Below are 15,245 nucleotides of genomic sequence, written 5' to 3'. Positions count from 1 at the left end.
GCTGACGGACATTCGCCAAATACAGATCGTTGGATGCTCCAATGACATAATCTTTTCGGCATCACTGACGTTCGGCGAACGTCGTAAGAAGTTCCCAATGCGCCTGTTCTCTTTCCAGCTCGTTCTTATTTCACTAAAACGCAGCAGCGACGAGACTGCCTTGCCTCGGCGCACCGCCAGCGCTGCCCGGCCCCGGCAGGCGGACCGGCCGGCCGCCGCGGGCGGCCGGTTCCGCAGCGCTGTCGGGTCGGTCACTGACTCACTGCACGCCGCCGGTGACACCGCACGACGCTCAGCACGGCCGCAGCGGGGCCGGCCGCCGGACACGGCGACGTGCCATGACACACTTCAGAGGCGGCGGCGCTGGCCGCGGCCGACCGGACAGGGCGCTCAGCTCCGCCTCGGCGCCGGTGCGTGACCCGCCGGGCGCCGCCGGGCCCGCCGCGCGCAGCCCAGCCGTATTACCGCGCCGTGGCGTGAATATCGCGTGATCAATCTAAACGGTGGTCGGGGTATCGAGGCGGCGAGCTGGAGATTATTGAAGGAAAATGTTGCGGTCATGCATCATTCAGGCTTTGCGAGCACGAGCCAAAAAGGTGTGTAGGTAATGCCTGATCGGCCTAAGGCAACACGTGCAGGTGCATCTTCGATTGAAGAAGGCACTGTACGTTACTTTGCAGAAACTTCGATAACAGATTCATTCAAAAACGTCCTCACTAAACGCTCACTCACAAGGTATTCCATATATGCTACCTAATTACATGAATCGAACACTGCTACATGTAGCTCGAACGTCCGCGCCAATGCCGAAATCAGGTATTCTCCACACGGCATAAGGCGCGGAAGCTGGCGATCTGATACAGCCTGGCCCGACAGACCACCGCTGTCAGCGTTCGACGGCAACGGACTCGGTCCAGCTTCGCACAGCCCCGCAGCCGCACAGCACGCCAGGTACAGCGGTGGCCAGCACAGCGGTCAGGCACAGCGGCCAGGCACAGCGGCGACCGGGTGGGCAGCTCCGACCGGCCTCAGCGGGTCCGCCACCGTCTCGCCGGACACCGGTCCCGCGCCGGTGGGAAACGTCCGGCCAGGTCCGACCGGCCGGCAGCGGCCGACTGCAGACGGCGAGAGGCGCCGGGCCGGCGGGCCTCCTCCGGGCCGGCCGGCGCCGTCCGCGGACCGGCGGCCGGGACAGGAGAACACGTCCGGGCGCCGGCCGGGCCCGCGGTCATCTCCGCCGGCACGCAGCGCGATGGAGATCACAGAACCGGGGCGGCTTGAGCGCGCGCGTGTCGGCATTCCTCCGCCAGAGGTCAGTGGCGGCCACCAATGGCGGCGCCGCGCGGCCGCCGCGCCGGTCAGCGGCGCGAGGCGAGGCGACGGCGGCCGCGGCGGGCGTCCCGCAGAGGTGCAGAGGGTTGTCAGAGGGCCCACTGGTGGTTAGCCACCGGCCAGCCGGGCAGAGGGTCGTCAGAGGGCCCACTGGTGGTTAGCCGCCGGCCAGCCGGGCAGAGGGTCGTCAGAGGGCCCACTGGTGGTTAGCCACCAGTCAGCGGTGCAGAAGGTTGTCAGAGGGCCCACTGGTGGTTAGCCACCGGCCAGCCGGGCAGAGGGTCGTCAGAGGGCCCACTGGTGGTTAGCCACCAGTCAGCGGTGCAGAAGGTTGTCAGAGGGCCCACTGGTGGTTAGCCACCGGCCAGCCGGGCAGAGGGTCGTCAGAGGGCCCACTGGTGGTTAGCCACCGGCCAGCCGGGCAGAGGGTCGTCAGATGGCCCACTGGTGGTTAGCCACCGGCCAGCCGGGCAGAGGGTCGTCAGAGGGCCCACTGGTGGTTAGCCACCGGCCAGCCGGGCAGAGGGTCGTCAGAGGGCCCACTGGTGGTTAGCCACCGGCCAGCCGGGTAGAGGGTCGTCAGAGGGCCCACTGGTGGTTAGCCACCGGTCAGCGGTGCAGAAGGTTGTCAGAGGGCCCACTGGTGGTTAGCCACCGGCCAGCCGGGCAGAGGGTTGTCAGAGGGCCCACTGGTGGTTAGCCACCGGTCAGCGGTGCAGAAGGTTGTCAGGGGGTCAACTGATCACGTCACGGGTGTAGGAGGCCACTTCGCACGGTTGTCTGTCGAGTTGACCATCGTGATCACCGGTCAGTGGTGCGAACCCACTCTGCAGACATCCACGCGGCCTCTGAACATGCACGCGGCCTCTAAAAACACCTCCCAAAAATATAGGACTCGTATTCTGTCATCAAAGGCTCACGTGGCACTCGGGATCCAACCCTGGGATCCAGGCACGTACATTGCAGTGTCGTTACATGACCGGTCGTCAAAGCATCCAGACCGCCGGGTAAGGATGCAGGGATTCTGTAAGTAACTAGGCGTCGGAGCGCTGTGACTACCGACGCTGCGCGCCAGAAGACAACTGGTGTTGGCTTCACTCCGGCTTAGTAGCTGTTGATGCCTGTTGTATGCCGGACCCGGTAACAAATATAGAATGCTGGAGCTGGGGTGAACTGATGCTATCTGTGCACAAATAACTAACGCAGTTAACGCGTCATTAAAACTCAGCAACGAACTCATGTTACCTGTGGCAGCTTAGCTCAAATCGCCTGAAATGTAGTACGCACCTGCTGAGCTAAACGGAACTGAGCCCCGCTGCGTGCACACCACCAGAGATATAGCATCTCCGGTATTTTCGGAAAGCGTGCATGCGGTGCTTAATACAGAAACACGGCACGCTCAAAGAAACCGTACCGGACCGCAAACGGATCCAGCGTTAAGATCACCTAATCAGCAGGAAATAATCGTTGTCCAGGGATAACGCAGCGGGAACGGGGCATGCCGCCACTTGCGACTGCCTGCTGGGAGTCAAAGGCACCATCCACTTGGTGTATCAGAGCAGTCGGATGAGGCACATTCAAAGCGGTAATCGATATCCCCGGACAATCTCATCCCAGAAATCACTAAGCTGACATCCGTCACGTGATTGATGACGTCACTGGGCGCCCTCCGCCAAATCACCAAAATATCTGAACAACTGCAGTGCCTTTTAGCAGCCGGAATATCAATCGTTCAGCTTTTGACATTAAAGAGCGTGCTCTCGTGCTTCCGGGACATTCCATACGGTCAAAAAAGTCGGTGTCCAAGGTAAGATTAGATCAAGGTCATATCAGATCAGATCGAATTCAGGTCTCCTCACCGGATCTATTTATGCCGCCTTTCTGGTTCAAATGCTGCATAGAGTTGCATGGTATGGGAATATGCCACCTTCAAGCCCTTCTCATTGCACATTCTATTTCATCACAAATGGCGCAAAAATCACATTGGTTCAACACCCGGAAGATGACCTCCCACGACCCCTGGTGAAGATCTGATGTGGCCTCACATGGTGCGGTTGGCGCTGACTGGGGGTCAGTTAAATCATTCCACGAATTACATCACAGCGATCGAAAGCAGGAAGAGAGCCGCAGTCTATCGCCGGAAGGGAATCACAGCTATGTGGAGGCAACAGTCTTCGTGCAGGCCTCAGCCGATGACGTCACAGATCAGTCAGCTGATATAATATTTTTGTGTGTGAAAACTGTAGAATAGAGCACTCGTCAGTACGCAAAACGGTTTGGACTAGTGTGGTTCAGCGATTCGGAAGGAGGTGCCTTTAATCATTGAAAATGAGCTAAAGCGGTGGTAACCAGCACGATATGAACAGCTTCCGTCAACTTCATCATGAGGGTTTGCCGGACATGACCATACCTGCTAAAATGACCTCTTGTGCAGCTCGGTCGCAGCGTCTGGAAAAAACGCATCGGTAAAACAAGGAGCCAACTTGATGCATTTTATCTATAGCTTCAGCCCACTACACATGGTACCTGGCAATGATTCACCAGCGATCCATACGAAATATGCCAGAGAATAAGTACAAAGGTAGCCTGACAAAAACCAACAGGGCACGGTGGATGCATCTCCAGAACGGCGATGAATTCACAGTGCAATCTTCATAGCATGGATTCTACATAGGCCTTGCTATAATTTATGATTGAATGTCTTTATTACGCTGCTAAGTCACCCAAAGTCTATCAACCAATGAAGCATTGTGACCGGCAGCCTATCGAAAGCAGGATTAATTGATATCGAACAATCCCTGCGGACCATCACGACCGAAGGTGTCCTAGCGTAGCTTTCGAGCGGCGTGTAGCGTAGCGTAACGGCTGGCACGCTCGTCGCCCTGCACGGCTGTCATGGCTGCGCCAGTTATGGAGGCGTACGACAGTTTCCTCAAGCGATGATTGAACGTCCAGCCGGTACGTCAGTGGCGAGCGGACCAGACCCTCCGGCTCAGAGTCAGCCGAGCTTTCGGGTCTCGAGCAGGGTAACGTCTTTCTTAGACATTTGCAGCATTTTTAATGGGAAAGCGCAAACGGTCAGATTGGGACGGTCGTTCCGACTCTTTATCTTGTAATTATCTCGTAATTTGTGCGCATGCGCTGGTAGATCCATCTAGTTTTCGACAGCAGATAAAACGGCTACAATATAGGGTACACCGATTTTGACACTAAGACCAATGACAGCTGATACTTAAGCAGAGCTCTATTTACCCTCCTTCCATTTCGCGGACATCGGTCAATGTATTCAAGAACATTCCATAAGCATGATAGACGGCTATTCGCGATTCATTTCACAACGAAACAGTTCAATTTAGTCAAGCAGTGGCGTTCATCGACGTAAAACCATCTGGCAATGCACATGTACTAAAGCATCGGGATTCGCCTGGACGCATCTCCCGCGGGCGAGCGTCGGGAAGTGGGTCACCTGGAGCGTCTACGTTTTCCCCGTGTGTGTAAAAATGTAGCCTTTGAAAGCGACCTCTGCCGGGAACGGTTTGATGAGGAGAGAGGGAAAAGTGTCGGAGGCAGATGCTGCTGCGGCGTGGAGCTAGACTAGGTAGGAAAAAATAATCACTGGAATGTGTGCTAGTGGACAGCGGTGGTGCCAGCCACCTGGAACAACCTAGGCACTGGAACTGGAACTGGCCATCCAGGCAGGTGCATGCCTTTCGCATATGCATGATTTTCTTTCCACGCGGTCTCAAGCTAAATGAACCATCAATTGAAGTTTATATCTATGAATTAGGAACCCTGTTCACTGGTGACGACTTCACAGGTATCTGGGTTGCCGGCGACAGTGTAGTGGTTAAGCTGCGCTCCTGGGACACAGAGGTACGGGGCTCGATTTCCCGCGGTGCCTGCCCTTCCTTCCAAGGTGAGAGAGAGAGAGGGGGGGGGGGGGGGGCAGGCGACGCTGTGTAGCTTTATCAGCTGGGTGCATTTCCTGCCATGGTGAGAAGCAGGTAATGCCATATAGTCAGGTGACGACGACGTCACAAGTAGAAGCATGCATCAGTTGGAAGTGCGGGTGATGATGCCAAATAATTGGGCTTAGTACGTCGGTTTCTGGTCGAATTGTTGGCGAAATCTTGGTCCTAACCAAGACTGGTTAACCAAAACCCCAACAACCCTGGTTTAGGCTGAATTAGGCATGCCCATGTGCCCAACTTTTTGGCACGTTAGCTGACCAGTTTCAAATGGGATAAACCAATGCAAAATGCCACTAAAATTCATTGCGATATATGCATGTTGGCATGACAACGTTTAGAGCTCTTACGACGGTTGTATGGTTTATTGTGGATCTAGACAAGCTTAGGCCATTAAATGCATGCAATTGTGTGATGACAAACTAAGTTGCATTTCCACCAAAGGCTTTGACACACCTTTAAATAGATGCTCAAGTGGACTGTGAAGTTTGGTTAGGCAGTGTTTTATTGCTATAACGCAAGCACCGTTACTGCTAGTATAGTAGAAGGTTTATACCCAGGCATAGGCTAAAAGGGACAGTGGAATAAGTAGCAAACGAAAGCTAAAGGTTTCATTGAAAGTGGTTAAGCATTCTGAACATTATCTGAGTTGTTGAAAACCAAAGTCAAACTGTCACTCCGATAGTAAATAACTAATGCCAAGAAATTTACCGGAAGTTGAGCTGAACGTCCACTTGCTTTGCGCTCTGCCTGCTTCAACAAACCAACTCTAGGTCCAGAATAATGGCGTTGTACTCAAACAAAAACGGTAAAATTCGAGGCAGGATATTCATAATTATAGCCACCGGAGACTCTGATCCACTTGAAATCGTCCCGTCCATCACGACTCCAGCGTCAGCACCAGATCCGATGACGGTGGACCGCCCCAGCCTGGACGCATTCCCGTCCGGATTCCCCGGGCCGCGGCCACGCGTCCAGTAACGGTCGCCGCGCACGTTCTGGCGTCGCCTCCGCCGGGTAGCCGCTGCCGTTTTGGTGGGCGCCGCCGTCCGCGGCGGCCCCGGCGCCAGCGGGGGTCCTCCCACGTCGGCGGCTCGGCTGAATGGTGCAGACATTCCGCGCATTCTCCTGTGACGGGCGCCGGCCGAGGCGGGGTCGCTGGGCGGCCGGGCCAGCGCTGTGCTGGCTGCGCTGGCCGGGGACACGCATCCGCCAAGGGCACCGGCGGACGCATAGGAATGGCTATGGTTTTTGCGAGGGCAGGCTCGAAGAGAGGCGCTGCCTCGAAAGGATGGGGCCACATGTAATCGTGTAGACCGAGCGAGGCGGCGCTAATATGCCGCGGGTGTGAGATGAAAGCCGCGCTGGTCTGGGCTGAGCCGGCAGGGCTTCCAATGAGAGCGAGCGGCACGCCTCGTAGAAGGACAGGGCTACTTCAGCACGCAGACATCACCCTCCCTGTGCATCGCTGCGATTGCAGGATAGATCTCACAACCTAAAGTCAACTTCAAACATAAAGAGTTTTAAAAGCTTGGCATGCAATATACGCCGCCAAGCGTCCTTGCGAGATTGAGATGGCACTTTGACCGCTAGGGGACCGGCATGGGTCCGGCGTGGCACCCTCTCATTATCCTCGCCACGGTCGCTTATCCGTCGTCCTGATGGGAGCTGGCTTCCATTAAACTTAGCGTTTCGCACGAAGTGCCGATTATCATCTTCGAAAGGTCAGGTGACACTGGAATGCGGTCTGCAGCGCCCGATGTGTGCAGATGGAAAGTGATCGTCCGCAGAGCTGTTCGTCTCGCCGGCCAGGCGGGGGTCACAAATGGAAGACGTCGGACCGGGTACCCGTAGGCGAAAACTGACTATCTCTGCGATTAAAAGAATATTCCCAGCAGTATTGTTTCGCAGCTGTGAGCCCAGTCTGGGCACATCGCTGAATAGACGACAGGTCGCGATTTCGTGTTGGGATTTCTGTCAACTCTCCGTACCGGGCAGCGCCTTGGACGGGAAGGCTGGGCAGGGAGGCAGATTGATAGATAGTTAGGGGCATGCGGCGAGGATGAAGGCAGGGTCAACGGTTCCGCTGACGCCCGCAGCCTCTGTCCACATAGCTGGGCGAGCCTGTGGGGTGCCGGAATGCCGGCTAGAGGCCGCATCTGCCCATCTCCGCTGCCCGCGCGGCTCTGTTTACCCGGCGGGATGACAAATGGAGGATGCCGCCGCCGAGCGGCCGGCACCGCAGGCCAGCACGCCACTCGTGCCCCACGCTCGTGTCGAGTGGTACTCAGCAGAAACCAGCTGGGTTCAGGCGCCTTAGCAGCAGAAGTGCAGCGATTCCGAGTCTGAGCTTTCTCGGTCTGAGTTCTCTGAGTTCGATGGCGCGGCTGTGAGATAGTGCTTGAGCTATCAGCAGTGACTGACGGTTGGCAGCGATAGCGGTTTCGCGCTTTTGAAGGTTGGTGTTTTTCAACGAACAGTTCGATGAATTTCAAAGCCTGTCAAGTCAGTCGCGGCTCATGACCGGCTAGTGCCACGAAATAGTGGTGAGTGGGGTCACGTTCATCCGAGTTGAAAGCCACTCCGGCGTGTTACATCGCACGCAACTTTGCGTTCTCTACGAATCCTCTGAGCATATCACCCGGCAGCTCAGAGGTATTTGTGAGGAACGTTCATTGATCTGGGCGGCTGCGGTCTGTTCTGGCGACCAGGCCGCGGTCCTGTGATCAACCACGCACCACAGTCCGGGCGCTCCCTCACAAACAAACGCCGCGCTGACCTGGTCCTCCGCTCCCAGCCAAACGCATGCTGTGGTCGGGGTCTGCGTCCGCAGCGGAAGGCACGCTCTGTTCGGTCCTCCGCCCGCAGCCAAGCGCATGCTGTGGGCTGCCCTGCTCTTAGACTTATGACACAGCCGGCGATCAGCGGCACGGCAGCACGAGACCTGAGGTCAGGCCCGGACGCAGACGCCGGCCCGAGGGCCACAGCTAGCCGCTGTTCGTGCAGAACCGCGGAACCTCTGCACAAGGTGATCAAACCCGCGCATTGAAGCTCAACTCATGGTGGCAAACGAGCAGCGCGTTTCCCGCCCCGACACTGAGATGTCCCGAAAGGTTCCGCCCACTCTCCAGGCGTTCGTGAAGCTCGATCTCCCGGTCGAGATATTTGAGAGGTGTCAAGCAGCCACCGAAGAGCGACTCCGTGACCGCGGTGTCCCAGTCTGACCCAGCCGGTCCCGACGCGCCGTGCGGTCCACTCCAGCCACGATCCGGGCTGCACGGGCGGCGCTGGGTCAGTGACCTGACAGGAGCCGCCGTGTCCACACGCCCGCGTCCGGACGGTGGGCTCGGCCGTACCGCGGCCGGCCGCCGGGTCCCCTCATGCCGCTTGGTTAGGACGTCCGGACCGAGAGCGGACCCCGGTGAAGACAGAGAGGGACCCGGTGTGCAGCACAGCGTCCGGTGTGGGGGCCGGCACACCAGCGGCGCCGCTGTAGACCACGGGCGACCGCAGGGTGGGCCGGCCGTGCCCGCCGACCGGCGACCGGCACCGCCGAATGTAGGTCGGCCCGCTCCCCGGTCGCCGGCCCCGCCCCGACCACGGCCTCGACGGGCGCTGGCCGCCCGGAAGCCGGTGACAGACAGGAGACTGGTGGTCCATGCCGGGGCACTGAAGGCGACGGTCAGGTCAGCACTGCGGTCGGCGCCAGGCGCTACCCCACCGGCACCAGTCACCGGACTCGGGTCGGTACTACGGTCGGTCGGCACCAGGCGCTGCCCTACCGGCACCAGTCACCGGACTCGGGTCGGTACTGTGATCGGTCGGCACAAGGCGGGCTCGAGTCGGTACTGCGGTCGGTCGGCGCCAGGCGCTACCCCACCGGCACCAGTCACCGGACTCGGGTCGGTACTACGGTCGGTCGGCACCAGGCGCTGCCCTACCGGCACCAGTCACCGGACTCGGGTCGGTACTACGGTCGGTCGGGACCAGACGCTGCCCCACCGGCACCGGTCACCGGGCTCGGGTCGGTACTGTGATCGGCCGGCACAGGGCGTGCTCGAGTCGGTACTACGGTCGGTCGGCACCAGGCGCTGCCCCACCGCCACTGGCTACCAGGCTCGGATCGTTGATAGGCTGAAGCAGGCGTGGCTTCGACTTTGCCGTCGTCGCTCGGCCTCGTTTGTTGCATCTTGGCGGGTGGCGAGGCCGCCGGACCCACAAATGGGGGCATGGTCGTCATGTCGTTCCGAGCGAGTTCACTCCCGGCTGCCAGTAGTCGTGGCCCGCCCGCTCGCCCGACAAGGCCGTTTTTGCGCGGTGGGCTGGGCTGATCCCCTCAGTCCACAGTTCATGGCTTCAGCCTTCCCGCTCATCCCGAAGAGCGCTAAGCATGCCTGCTTCACCACGCTACTGGTGGCATGTTGCGCGCCTTTCTCTTCTGAGAATGAGGTGCTGAGAGGTACCCATACCGTAGAGAGAGCGAACAACGGCCCTGCACACACGGCCCCGGTCGGTGACGGCTGAGACCAGCTGCCGTCGCCCGGTGGGTCGGCCCGGGGCGTCTGGCCAGTGATTAGTTGGCCGTTCACCCACCTCCTGTTGTCACTGAGGACAGCTCATTTGCCTGCTCACATCTGTTCCGGTCGGCCAACAGGCGTTCGTTTGGTGGAATTAAGATGGCCCCGCCAATACACAGCGCTCGGGAAAAAGCTGGCCAGGTGGTCAGGTTTGTGCCGGCAATATGCGGCGATGATGCTGATTTGGGCTTTCGGGCGCGCCGACTGAAATGGTCATATGGTGCCCGCTGGCAGGTTGCCCACAGATAAAAGTTGATTGCTGAAAGAGACGGCCGAATGAACAGACTTTAGCAAAACCACAGCCCAGACCGTCGGATTCCCTTTCTTCAAAATCTATATTTTACTTATTCTGCGTCAAAGATGCTGAACAGGTAATTTCTGTTCGCATCCAAGTACATTTTGGAAGCCGCTTCTTGCATTACCAAAGCCAGACCCACGCCAGCCACACCGCACCACCTCACCCTCTTCTAATTGCTCAGCCACCTTTCAGGACACTGGCACCATCCCGGTCTCTCCATCAAGACACCGCACGGAGCTTCTGCCACGGCTTCCAAGCTTGGCATCTTCCAAGCTTGGCGACTGTGCTCTGAGTGCTCTGAGCGCTCGGCCAACGCCGCCCCAGCCGAGCCCCGCCGGCCCCACGACCCACCATCGGGGTCGGGGCCGATCCGCTCCCCGGATGGGTCGTGATGAAACCGACGCCGGGCCATATTTCACGCGTGGAAAGAATGGACGCTGTCTGCCGCTGTCGCCGCACAATGTGCGGTGAGCCCCCGGCCGCCGCCGCCGCCCAGGCCGGCTGGCCGACTTCAGACGCGGAGTCACTTTCTTACTCATTAACGAGGGGATGGGTCGACGTGGAGACGCTTTGTGCCGCTGCGGCGGGGCTGATGGCTTTCGGAGGCGGTCGATGGGCCGCTGCGGTGGCGCGGCGGCGCTTCCCGGCGGCCAGGCTCCGTCTGGCCTTTAAAGCCGCTTTTGGCCAATGATGTCTGCACCGCAGGCTTGTCGCCAGACGGTGACAGCCTGGCCCAAATGATTATCTCCCTCTGCGGGCTGCCATAATTATATACCTGTCCCCAGCCTGACCCCAGCCCAGCCAGTCATCGCCTAGGCTGCAGATCTGTCTCCAGTTGGTGACTGCGTGGACTATAGATCCATCTCTATCTGGGGACTGCCTGGAGTGCAGACCTGTCTCCAGCTGGTGACCGCCTGGACCGCAGACCTGTCTCCAGCTGGTGACCGCCTGGACCGCAGACCTGTCTCCAGCTGGTGACTGCCCGAACCGCAGACCTGTCTCCAGCTGGTGACTGCCCGGACCGCAGACCTGTTTCCAGCTGGTGACTGCCCGGACCGCAGACCTGTCTCCAGCTGGTGACCGCCTGGAGTGCAGACCTGTCTCCAGCTGGTGACTGCCCGAACCGCAGACCTGTCTCCAGCTGGTGACTGCCCGAACCGCAGACCTGTCTCCAGCTGGTGACCGCCTGGACCGCAGACCTGTTTCCAGCTGGTGACTGCCCGGACCGCAGACCTGTTTCCAGCTGGTGACCGCCTGGACCGCAGACCTGTTTCCAGCTGGTGACCGCCTGGACCGCAGACCTGTTTCCAGCTGGTGACTGCCCGGACCGCAGACCTGTCTCCAGCTGGTGACCGCCTGGACCGCAGACCTGTCTCCAGCTGGTGACTGCCCGGACCGCAGACCTGTCTCCAGCTGGTGACCGCCTGGACCGCAGACCTGTCTCCAGCTGGTGACTGCCCGGACCGCAGACCCGTCTCCAGCTGGTGACTGCCCGAACCGCAGACCCGTCTCCAGCTGGTGACTGCCCGAACCGCAGACCTGTTTCCAGCTGGTGACTGCCCGGACCGCAGACCTGTCGCCAGCTGGTGACCGCCTGGACCGCAGACCTGTCGCCAAAGTCTGGCAGGCTGTCGGACCCCGAGAGTGGCGAACAATACCGCCATTTGTCAGCGGCGAGTCTCGCCGGCGCTAGAAGGTCGATGCCGGCACCCTGCCTCTGGCTGGCGAGCCCGCAGAGAGCTAATTATCACGAGTGGCTTGTCGACGAGCGGTGTGCTCGACTGGACAATCGGCGGCGGCGGCCCCCCGCCGCCTGGAACGGCGACAAGGTCACCTTTCCAGGCAGGTGGGCTTTTTGTGGCAAACACTTTCCGCCTGGTGAGCAGATGGTATCTACGTCGTGTGTTCGGGGCCGGTGTTTATATTGGCCCACAGCACGGCGAGTTGGCGACGCTTAACAGGCTCCGGCTGAGTGCGTCATGGTTTGCTCTGCGCTTGGTATGCATATCAACAAGTTCTTTGAGCTGCCGCAAGCTCACAATGCGGAAAAATATCGGCGAGTGGCCGTCCGCTACATATATGTCGCCGCCAGCGCTGTTGAATGAAGAGGATCTCCACGCGAGCACTAACCATTCAAACCGCATGATGCAACGCTGAACATGAGATGGTCTTGAAGCGCCGCAGCGGACCCACCGCCGAAAGCGAAGGCGTGGAGCCCGCAGCCCGACCACACCAACCCCAGGCTCTCCCTCGCCCGCGCCGCGGTCGTCTCAGGCCGCGCCGCTCCCAGGGGCGCAGTGACGGAACGATCTACACGTGCGGCCGAGCGCGGCGGCGGGACAGCGCCGCTGGCCAGCGCCCATTGTTCGCCGAGCGCCGGCTCGCCGGCCGCTCGTTTTTGCCAGCGCCACATGGTGCAGCAGCGCGGCCGAAAAACAGCGCCGCTCGGGCCGCGGTAGCCGCCGGTCGGCCGACGGCCCCCGATTCCATTAAAAACTATGACCGCGCAGTTTGCGCGCGGCGTCGAGGGAGGTGGCCGTGTGACACGCCGCCGAGAGCGCGGGACGAGCGCACGCCCGCACGCACGCCAGTACGCACGCCGTACGCACGTCGGTACGCTCGTGCGCGCGGGCGGTGAAGAGGTCGGCCTAACCGGTCGCGGAGGAACTGGCAGAGTCTCAACGCCTGAACCCATCGCAATAAAAGCCTCAGCGGACAGAGGCGAGGAAGCCTGGTTAGATTTGGGGCCAGGCCGGACGGGCGGTGAATTTATGGCACCCGTTCCCTGCCTTTTGGGTAGGGTGCTAGGAAATATGCGATTAGGTGGCAGGGGTAAATAATGGACTCGCTATAATGCGCTAACCGGGGTCCCCGGAGAAATCGGCACTCGGCGGGCGGCGTTGGACTGGGTCGTAACTGGCGACCGGAGAAACATTACTCGAGGCCGCTGCGCTGGACGACAGACGTTTATGGGGTGCTTACATTTCAGGTGGAAATCGGAATGTGTTCGATGGCAAATAAGAAAAAAATATGGAACCGGCGCAGGGAAGGTTGACGGGATCCACGGTGAACCCGCTTGGGATGGGGCGTGCGTGGTTTCTGAAAAGCTTTTTGCGCGTCATTTAGGTGTGTGTAACAGTCTTCGTCTGTCTGGCGATGAGAATAAGCGAATAAAGTGCAATCAGTGCGTGCACATCGAAAAGGTTCACGTCATCCTGCATCTAGTTTCTGTGAAGCTGATTACAGGGCCCGGGTCTTTATAAAGACCTGGACAGGAAAGTTGCAGAACACACATAATTGCCAGTCGATTACAGGTCGGGTAGCAGTTGAACCCCGCCGAGAAACGCTACTAAGACGTGGCCGGCCATTCCACGCCCATTACACGTTCATGTTTATTCACGTGTTTGCCGGAGCCACGTGCTGGAGAGCCCCACGCCGGCGCCGACTCATGGTGCAGCCGGCGTGACCCCTGACCCGGCGTGCCTGGCACGTGTAAACAGCTATTGACCCGGCGGGCGGGCGGCCGGCCGAGGGGCGCTCACACCCGGCCGGGCCGCCCTCGTGCATGGCGCACGCCAATCCGTTCGTTTGTTGCCATGCAGGTCAGCCGTGGCTCATCCGGTATAAATTGTGAATAAATCAGCCCGGCGCGGCGCGCGCCACAAAAAAGCCGACCGCATTCCAGCGCACCAGCCATTGCTGACAGAGGCCGGACGGAGGGAGAGAGGCGCGCGCGCGCCGCCGCCAGCGCGCCGGCCCGGCTGGCCAGCTACGCACCGGGCGACCGGTTTCTCCCTGCGCGGCGCTTGTTGCAGGCGGTCGGCGGCACGGCGTGGCCTTTGAGCGCTATGCCACGCTGCTGGCCGAACGTGAGTCGCTGCACAGAGCTGTTGAGGAATGTGGTGTTGTCGTACGGAGCTGCTTAGGAAGGCAGTGTTGATGTATGGAGATGTTGAAAAGTATGGAGTTGCATGCGAACCGGCCCACCGGACGCGGTGTGATTGTACTTACGTACCTACTGAATGATGCAGGGTTGTTGTAGGGAGCATTTAACCCAAGACGGATGCATTAGACGAAGCCCTTGGCCCACTTTAAATGTGTCACACAGATTTGTCGCGCTGAGGCTGGTTGCCGCATGTGAAATCGTTGCGCGAGTCTGTTAACTGAACTTGTATTCCTTGCAAGCGGATGTTGACGACTGCAGAAGTTCCTCGGACCTGATGGTCAGGTATGAAGGTCATTCGAAGCTGCTGACCGGATGTGATGACTTTACAGGGCTGTTTACCGAACGTGAACTCGTAATGCGGCGCCGCTGGTGAAGCAAGGAGTCGTCGCACGCATCGCGCACCGAATCCGGGCTTGTTACCCAGTCCTATTGACCTAATGCGGCTGTCACCCGGACCTGTTGACCTAACGTGAGTCGTCACACGCGCCACCGACAAACGCCGAATAGCATTTCGTTGTGCAACACGGCCAGGCGGGCGGGGCTCACAGCCGTGGACCTTGAAGGCTGCCTGCCGCGGCCCGGCTGTCACGAGATGGGGATTAGAAACGCCCAATTACTGCCAGCCCGTCACGGACTGGGCCACCGCCAGCACTGAGCACTGCGGCGTCAACTGTGGGCACGTCACACATGGAAAACAGCCGCATAACTGTGCTAATTTAAGGGGTAGGAGCGAATATTTGGATACTTGGTAGCAGCTGGGGCCATTCACTACCATTGGTTGCTTTAAACGCCTATTGTTTCATCATTTTCTTTAAGTTAGTTAAGTAATCATCCCTTTCCGTTTTTGCCCATAGTGGCGCGAAAACGTTTTCCTTCTCCCGGATGCCCTACTTTCAAGGTATAAGTATAAGCCATTTGACTTTGCACGCAGCGTTACAATTATGTGTTAGATCTACCTTGCATATGCACTCTTCCAGGTTTGTCCCCAATAATAATGAGACCTTGTCCAGATGCATCGATGAACCCTGATCATGTCAGTCATGTATGCAGATGCCATTCATACAGACCTTGGCCTCGATTAGATCAATGATCAGTGTTGCCACCAGGAATGCAAACTTCAGTCA

General features: G+C 59.0%; 1 protein-coding gene across 1 annotated transcript in view; it reads right to left on the bottom strand.

The window, feature by feature from the left end:
- Positions 1-15,245, bottom strand: part of LOC119092197 (ankyrin repeat and BTB/POZ domain-containing protein 2) — a 97,947-nt gene that overhangs the window by 79,401 nt on the left and 3,301 nt on the right. Inside the window, exon 2 of the mRNA XM_037215174.1 lies at positions 3,743-3,780. The gene's annotated coding sequence lies outside the window, so the exon portion shown is untranslated. The remainder of the gene's footprint in view (positions 1-3,742; positions 3,781-15,245) is intronic.

Source organism: Pollicipes pollicipes, unplaced genomic scaffold (assembly GCF_011947565.3).
Source record: "Pollicipes pollicipes isolate AB1234 unplaced genomic scaffold, Ppol_2.1 Scaffold_3447;HRSCAF=4054_pilon_pilon_pilon, whole genome shotgun sequence".
Taxonomy (NCBI): domain Eukaryota; kingdom Metazoa; phylum Arthropoda; class Thecostraca; order Pollicipedomorpha; family Pollicipedidae; genus Pollicipes; species Pollicipes pollicipes.
This window is presented reverse-complemented; position numbering and strand designations above follow the sequence as displayed.